The sequence below is a fragment of the Capra hircus genome, chromosome 7 (assembly GCF_001704415.2).
Source record: "Capra hircus breed San Clemente chromosome 7, ASM170441v1, whole genome shotgun sequence".
Taxonomy (NCBI): Eukaryota; Metazoa; Chordata; class Mammalia; order Artiodactyla; family Bovidae; genus Capra; species Capra hircus.
Genome location: NC_030814.1, coordinates 74,200,351 through 74,209,536, shown reverse-complemented (window position 1 = coordinate 74,209,536; position 9,186 = coordinate 74,200,351).

The following is a 9,186-nucleotide window of genomic DNA, read 5'->3' as shown; positions in this document are numbered from 1 at the left end:
TAACTTAGACTTTTAAGAATAGTAAGGGGATATTTTATCAAAGTGCTAATTGAGCAGTAAGTCCATCTAGAGATAAGAAACCTTGATATAAAAATAGGATCTCACAATATAGATAAATTGTAAAATGCTGACTACAGTTGGAGAAGTGATTCTTTGCTTTTAATAAAGAGTATCTATGAGGAATTTTTTTAGTTCCCTCGAAGCAATTAAGATAAGTATCACAAAAATTGCATCATCCATTTAAGAACAACTTTGCTAAATAAAAAAATGAGGTTCAGAGGCACAGAGAAACATCCCATCACAATTTCCCAAGCAATTGCTCCTGCTGACCTCACTGCTGTAGATTTCAGGTCCTTCCAGTAGCCCCAAGAGAGCATCTGTTTAACTGAATTAATAATTTAATCATACCTAGTAGAAAACCTGTGAAATCAAAAGTAAAGGATCATCACTCATTATCAGATAAATGCAAATCAAAACCACAATGAGGTACCATTTCACTCCAGTCAGCATGGCTGCGATCCAAAAGTCTACAAGCAATAAATGCTGGAGAGGGCATGGAGAAAAGGGAACCCTCTTACACTGTTGGTGGGAATGCAAACTAGTACAGCCACTATGGAAAACAGTGTGGAGATTCCTTAAAAAATTGCAAATAGAACTGCCTTATGACCCAGCAACCCCACTGTTGGGCATACACATCGAGGAAACCAGAATTGAAAGAGACACATGTACCCCAGTGTTCATCATAGCACTGTTTATAATAGCCAGGACATGGAAGCAACCTAGATGTCCATCAGCAGATGAATGGATAAGAAAGCTGTGGTACATATACACAATGGAGTATTACTCAGCCATTAAAAAGAATACATTTGAATCAGTTTTAATAAGGTGGATGAAACTGGAGCCTATTATACAGAGTTAAGTAAGCCAGAAAGAAAAACACCAATACAGTTTACTAACGCATATATATGGAATTTAGAAAGATGGTAATGATAACCCTGTATGAGAGACAGCAAAGGAGACACAGATGTATAGAACAGTTTTTTGGACTCTGTGGGAGAGGGCGAGGGTGGGATGATTTGGGGGAATGGTATTGAAACATGTACAATATCATATAAGAAATGAATCACCAGTCCAGGTTCGATACAGGATCCTTGGGTCTGGTGCACTGCGAGGACCTGGAGGGATGGTATGGGGAGGGAAGTGGGAGGAGGGTTCAGGATGGAGAACATGCGTACGCCCGTGGTGGATTCATGTTGATGTGTGGCAGAACCAATACAATATTGTAAAGTAATTAGCCTCCAATTAAAATAAATAAACTTAAATTTTAAAAAAAGTAAAAGATGAAACTATTCTAAAGAAAGCAGAACGTTTGGACAATTTCCATTCAGCCATTCAATATTTATTGAACACCTGTCTTACATTAAGAACTTTGCTAAGTACTGTGAAGTGCAAGGATGATAAATATTACCTCTGTCCTCTAGAAGCTCGTGGTCTACTATGGGAGATGATAAATAAATAATTCCGATAATTTGTGCAAAGGACCTTTTTAAATTTAGGGCAAGTATGATAGAATATTCCTTTTAGATGTGCTATTTCAGTATTACGTAACCAAGGCCATTCATTTCTGGCTGAAGTTTCTAAACCCTCATGCTCGTGCTTAGTCATTAATTTGAGTCTGACTCTTTTGAGACCTTATGGACTATAGCCAGCTAGGCTTCTCTATTCATGGGATATCCCAGGCAAGAAGATTTGAATGGGTTACTACTTCCTTCTCCAGGGGATCTTCTTGAACCAGGGATCGAACCCATATCTCCTGTACTAGAAGGTGAATTATCTACCACTGACCCACCAGGGAAGCCCTGGTATAAACCTTATCCTTATTATTTAATTTTCATTTATTGCAAAGTGAATGCAAATCAAATAGTAAGATGTATTTATGATAATCTATTATGTACACATACACATAGAATATAATTCATGACACACAATTTACTATCAGTATATTCTCTCTGTCCACCTTTCCTGAATCTGAACTTTTTCAGCCTGCTTCATGATATAACACTGATATTCTGTGGAAATGGGGTAGAATGAAAGAGGTGAGGAGAGAAATTTTTAATAGTAAAAAATGTGATTCTATGCTGCTAAATGTAACTGCGATTACTTGTTCTCATCAATTTTCTGATTGTTCAGGGTAGTTGAAGAAGTGGGAATTCTGGAAAGGCTTCTGCTCAAACTATGTCTTGCCACTTCTTCCATAAAAATACAAATTAAGTCATGGATACTGTGACACTTTAAGAAAAAAGATAAATAGGATGCAAAGTATAAATGGAACAGGATCCTAGAGGGGCCTTTCTTTTAGGTAATTCTTTTCTTTGTTTCATTTAAAAAATTGTAAAGGTTAAAGTTAATATTTTAGAAATCTTCATTCACTAAATATTAAATATAATTAGATTTTAAAAGACATTCATTATAGCGATCATTAAATATTAATAGAATTATTAGATATGAATTATAGCTCATGAGGGCAACCACAAGAGAAGAGATAAATTTTTTCTCTTTCCTTCTACTTCTCCTCATCCTTCCCCCGTTTCCCTTCTCCCTCCCTTTCCTTTCTCCTTTATTAAATGCAGAGTTCGGGTTTAGCCATATAACAGCTAAGTGCTTGGGGAGCTCAGAGGCTGTGATATGTGCCAGATGAGGTAACATTTGACCTTCACATTAAGAAGAAGGGGCGGGGTTATCCAGGAGCAAAATCACTCAGGTCAGAATTAACTAGATGTGAACTGAGGATGGATAGAGCCTGTCACTCACGCTCACAGCGACCAGCATAGCTACCTGACACAGGCTGGGCCTGCATGCCGCAGAACATTGCATTTTTGTTCCATGTCTTTCAATGCAGCCAGTTACAGATCTTTTGATTAAAAAGCATTCCTTTTTAACCCTTTCAGAAAATTGAAGTGGTAATATAACAGTCAAAACCAATTAGACACAATTAGAGGGTTTTCTTCTCAACACCTACTTGAGAGCCTTGTGGGACCTTGGGAAACACCAGGCAGAGGAAGCAGGCCAAGAATATAGAATGAAAAAGTAATGAGAGAAACTTCATCTTATTTGAAATCCTTTATTTCAACATTCTCCCCATGATTAATCATGAGCCCTTAACATGGGGAATCTCTCCTCCTCTCTTTTCTGTTTGACCCCATTTCTCTTCTCATGCTGTTGCCAAAGACCATTTAAGACTCAGCAGTAAGACAGTCCCCAGTTGGTAGTCTAGCTATGCTGAAGATACACAAAAACTACTTTGGTGGGTGGATCTGGGACCCTTTTGTCAGTTTAGAATACTGTTTTACTAGGAAAATGCATTTCTGATTTTCAAAGGAACAAACCAAAACCTAGTTGTGTTGGAAAAAACACACTGGTATGTTGGACACTTACATGTATAAAAAGTCAAAGGTCATGGGATTCACCCCTGGCAGTGACAACCTTCCGAGTTAGATTTTTCTTATCCAGTGGGCCTGGCAAGGACAGTGGGAGGCAAGCACTGGTGAATCTTTCATTACACTGAATTTCACAGTAGCTAATGCCAAAAGAAGTGTGGCTATTTAAATGTCAGCTTTACCTTTTGTTGATTAGTTCATTGATAAGTTTTGTATAAAGTTCTAATATAAAATAATGAAATGATATTTGACTTCATACTGAGATCAGACTGTGTAGAGTAAATAATTATGAAAGAAAGAAAAAATGTTTATACCAATAAAAGGTCCATGAGCAACATGAAATTATACTAAAAGGACATTGCATTTCCTAGTTTGAATATTGTGAATCAGAAGTTTCAAGTATTGTAAACCTGAGTCAGAAGTTGGGATTTGGTACCGGTTTTTCTTTTACCATTTAAAACCTTCTTGAGGTTGTCATGGAAATTTGTCCGATTTTTGCAGTTCTATAATCCAAATCTAACCTCAGCTTGCTTCCTCCACCTTTTTCTCTTACTATTTTACCTCCAATCTTCTCATAATCACCCACTGACATCTCTTTTTATTGATACTAAATGTATTACATTTTTCTTAACAGTTTGTCCTTAAACCCCTTCTGAAGATTATATCCTATCATCCTTTCTAAATGACCTTTCTTATTTCATTTTCTATTTATGCTTAAATAAATAAAACACTAATTTAAAGAATTCATTAGGTGGAAACATCAGTATTTTTCTCTCGTTTATCTTTCACCTGGTAGTGGAAAGTATTTTTGACAACTAATACTAATGAAAAGAGTGAAAGTCACTGAGTCGTGTCCAATTCTTTGCAACCCCATAGACTATAGTCCATGGAATTCTCCAGACCAGAATATTAGAGTGGGTAGCCTTTCCCTTCTCCAGGGCATCTTCCCAACCCAGGGATCAAACCCACGTCTCCCGCATTGGAGGTGGACTCTTTACCAGCTGAGCCACCAGGGAAGCCCAAGAGATGCCATTATTGCAGAGGAGATGGATGCTTCTACAGCTTTACTTGCGTATTTCTATTGGGAGGTGAGTGATGTGGAAACAACACAACCTGAAATTTAAAAATCCTTATTCAGTTGAGTCAGTTCAGTCGCTCAGTTGTGTCCGACTCTTTGCAACCCCATGAATCAGAGCACGCCAGGCCTCCCTGTCCATCACCAACTCCCAGAGTTCACCCAAACTCATGTGTATCGAGTCAGTGATGCCGTCCAGCCATCTCATCCTCTGTTGTCCCCTTCTCCTCCTACCCCCAGTCCCTCCCAGCATCACCGTATTTTCCAATGAGTCAACAGTTTGCATGAGGTGGTCAAAGTATTGGAGTTTCAGCCTCAGCATCAGTCCTTCCAATGAACACCCAGGGCTGATCTCCTTTAGGATGGACTGGATGGATTTCCTTGCTGTCCAAGGGATTCACAAGAGTCTTCTTCAACACCACAGTTCAAAAGCATAAATTTTCGGCACTCGGCTTTCCTCACAGTCCAACTCTCACATCCATACATGACCACTGGGAATACCATACCCTTGACTAGATGGACCTTTGTTGGCAAAGTAATGTCTCTGCTTTTGAATATGCTGTCTAGGTTGGTCATAACTTTCCTTCCAAGGAGTAAGCATCTTTAGATTTCATGGCTGCAATCACCATCTGCAGTGATTTTGGAGTCCCCCAAAATAAAGTCTGACACTGTTTCCACTGTTTCCCCATCTATTTCCCATGAAGTGATGGGACCAGATGCCATGATCTTTGTTTTCTGAATGTTGAGTTTTAAGCCAATTTTTTCACTCTCCTCTTCAATTTCATCAAGAGGCTTTTTAGTTCCTCTTAACTTTCTGCCATAAAGGTGGTGTCATCTGGAGTAACAGGCAAATTTGGCCTTGGAATATGGAATGAAGTAGGACAAAGGCTAATAGAGTTTTGCCAAGAGAACACCCTGGTCATAGCAAACACCCTCTTCCAACAACACAAGAGAAGACTCAACACAGGGAAGTCACCAGATGTTCAACACTGAAATCAGATTGATTATATTCTTTGCAGCCAAAGATGGAGAAGCTCTATACAGTCAACAAAAACAAGACTGGGAGCTGACTGTGGCTCAGATCATGAATTCCTTATTGCCAAATTCAGACTTAAATTGAAGAACGTAGGGAAAACCACTAGACCATTTGGGTATGACCTAAATCAAATCCCTTACGATTTTACAGTGGAAGTGAGAAATAAATTTAAGGGACTAGATCTGACAGACACAGTGCCTGATGAACTATGGATGGAGGTTCATGACATTGTACAGGAGACAGGGATCGAGACCATCCCTGTGGAAAAGAAATGCAAAAAAGCAAAATGGCTGTCTGAGGAGGCCTTACAAATAGCTGTGAAAAGAAGAGAAGCGAAAGCAAAGGAGAAAAGGGAAGATATAAGCATCTGAATGCAGAGTTCCAAAGAATAGCAAGAAGAGATAAGAAAGCCTTCCTCAGCAATCAATGCAAAGAAAAAGAGGAAAACAACAGAATGGAAAAGACTAGAGATCTCTTCAAAAGAATTAGAGATACCAAGGGAACATTTCATGCAAAGATGGGCTTGATAAAGGACAGAAATGGTATGGACCTAACAGAAGCAGAAGATATTAAGAAGAGGTGGCAAGAATACACAGAAGAACTATACAAAATAGATCTTTAAGAGCAAGATAATCACAATGGTGTGATCACTCACCTAGAGCCAGACATCCTGGAGTGAGAAGTTAAGTAGGCCTTAGGACACATCATTACAAACAAAGCTACTGGAGGTGATGGAATCCCAGTTGAGCTATTTCAAATCCTAAAAGATGATGCTGTGAAAGTGCTGCACTCAATATGCCAGCAAATTTGGAAAACTCAGCAGTGGCCACAGGACTGGAAAAGGTCAGCTTTCATTCCAATCCCAAAGAAAGGCAATGCCAAAGAATGCTCAAACTACCGCACAATTGCACTCATCTCACAAGCTAGTAAAGTAATGCTCAAAATTCTCCAAGCCAGGCTTCAGCAATACATGAACCGTGAACTTCCTGATGTTCAAGCTGGTTTTAGAAAAGGCAGAAGAACCAAAGATCAAATTGCCAACATCTACTGGATCATGGAAAAAGCAAGAGAGTTCCAGAAAAACATCTATTTCTGCTTTATTGACTATGCCAAAGCCCTTGACTGTGTAGATCACAATAAACTGTGGAAAATTCTGAAAGAGATGGGAATACCAGACCACTTGACCTGCCTCTTGAGAAACCTATATGCAGTCAGGAAGCAACAGTTAGAGCTGGGCACGGAACAACAGGCTGGTTCCAAATAGGAAAAGGAATACGTCAAGGCTGTATATTGTCACCCTGCTTATTTAACTTATATGCAGAGTACATCATGAGAAATGCTGGACTGGAAGAAGCACAAGATGGAATCAAGACTGCTGGGAGAAATATCAATAGCCTCAGATATGCAGATGACACCACACTTATGGCAGAAAAATCCTGATTATGATCAGTCAAAACCCAGCACTTTGAGCGCCTGCTATAAGGATAATATGGATTTGGGTTTATTGTAATTCTGAGAAATGAAGTTTTAATGATGCAGCTTTAGCACATGGAAGGCTACTCAAAGGCACAGAAAACCTTGAGCTACAGAGTGAGGAGAGCAAACGAAATAGCAGAGGAAAATGATTTTTCAAGAGTTTATGAATACAAATAGTATTTCTCATTTCAAAGTACACTCACCTCCAAAAATTATGGTGCTCTATATAAACAACACACTTACAATTATGAATTTTTTCCATGAAATAAAAATATAACATATTAGAAAATGTCCTATCTCAACACCCCTGTCCAGATCCTTGAACTCACTGAGAAATTACACAGAGACTAGGCCAATCTCAGTCTTGAGTTTAGCCAGAAGAAAATAAGAATAAGAAGGAAATCTCTCTATGGGTCATATAGAAAAACTATGTCTCAGAGCCCAGATGGAGGGAACTCATGTTAAAGCTTCAGGAGTTCAGACCCTCTTGGACTTTCAAACATGCACCCTTCTCAGGGCCACCTGACTCTGTGACTAGATTCCTATAGGATTCTATTCTGGTTTTGTTGGCCTTACATTGGTTCAAACATGCTTCATGCGGTTTTTCTTTCAGGGCTTTTCCAGTGCTGTGATAAGGTGGGGAGCTCAGCTCAGAAATATCAGATGTTACTCACACACCCAGGGAAACTCCCCCACAAAAAGAAGACGAGACAAGTTGTGTTTTCTTGGAAATGTTTAGTGGACAAGTTGAGAAATATTCCATTTACTCCTCAGAAGGGCTCCTGGAGATCAAGTTTCAACAGCCATATCCAGTGAGCAATCTGATGGTATATTCTTACAGAGACTTGTGGTCTTTCCCTATTTACTCTCAGTGGTGCCTCAGTGATGCTCCCTCAACTGATCTCCTTTCTTTCTCCAAATAAACCACCTATATGCAATTCCTTTGTTCAGGTTCTGTATGTGGTTGGAAAACCGAGCTTCCCAAAGAGAATACAAATCCTTTTCAGAATCATGATTGTGGGGTAGAACTCTTGTTTTCTCAATCTGCAGAACCCTCAAGACTCATAACAGAGGTATATGCCCAGGCACAAGAGTGTAGAGTTTAAGATTTTACTCAGTGCCAGCAAGGCTTTGGCACCCCACTCCACTACTCTTGCCGGGAAAATCCCATGAATGGAGGAGCCTGGTAGGCTGCAGTCCATGGGGTTGCGAAGAGTCGGACACGACTGAGTGACTTCACTCTCACTTTTCATTTTCATGCATTGGAGAAGGAAATGGTAACCCACTCCAGTACTCTTGCCTGGAAAATCCCATGGACGGGGGAGTCTGATGGGCTGCTGTCTATGGAGTGGCACAGAATCAGACATGACTGAAGCAACTTAGCGGCAGCGGCAGCAGCAGCAAGGCTTTATCTACAGAAGCCATCAGTCGAAGTTTCTCCTTATTCTTTCAATGTTCTTTGCCTTGAATTCTTTAAACTGAGTCACTCCACAATACAGCAGAAACTAGCACATTGTTAATCAACTATACTTCAATTTAAAAAAAAAAGTTTTAAATAAACAACGAAGCTACCTCAAAGAATCTTAGTCTACAAAAATTTATTTTCCCTTTATCAAAATGTCCTCTCTGAGGTTGCACTCTTCTAGTATCTTAACCAAACCGCTTCAAGTCCAGCCATCTATTCCCCTTTTTGGTCTTCCTTATTATATCATTATATTAGTTGGGAGTGACCTTAAAGTTAAAACTCATGAGTCTAATGGAAAAAACAAAGGCTCAGAAATGGCAAAATTACCCAAGGTACACCAAAATGATATGCATGTAATTGTAGCACCTTATTACAATTATTCTATATATAAGTAGAATAAGATAATGCCAAATTATCTGATTTGTGTTTGATTGTTTATTAATAGCTTCTGGGCTTCAGCTACAGGGGCTGAGTTTAGCAAAGTCATCAGTTTATTGCATGTAATCAACCTGTTTAATGAAAAAGTCCTCTCTCACTCCATTCATTCATTCCCTAATTCATTCATTTATAGTATCTTACTTCTCCTTCCTTCATCCCCAGGGAACAATTTTAATGTATTCAAAGTGTTTCTATTTATTTTACTATGCTTTTACAAAACATGAATTGTATAATGTGCAAATATTTTAATTTACTTAAA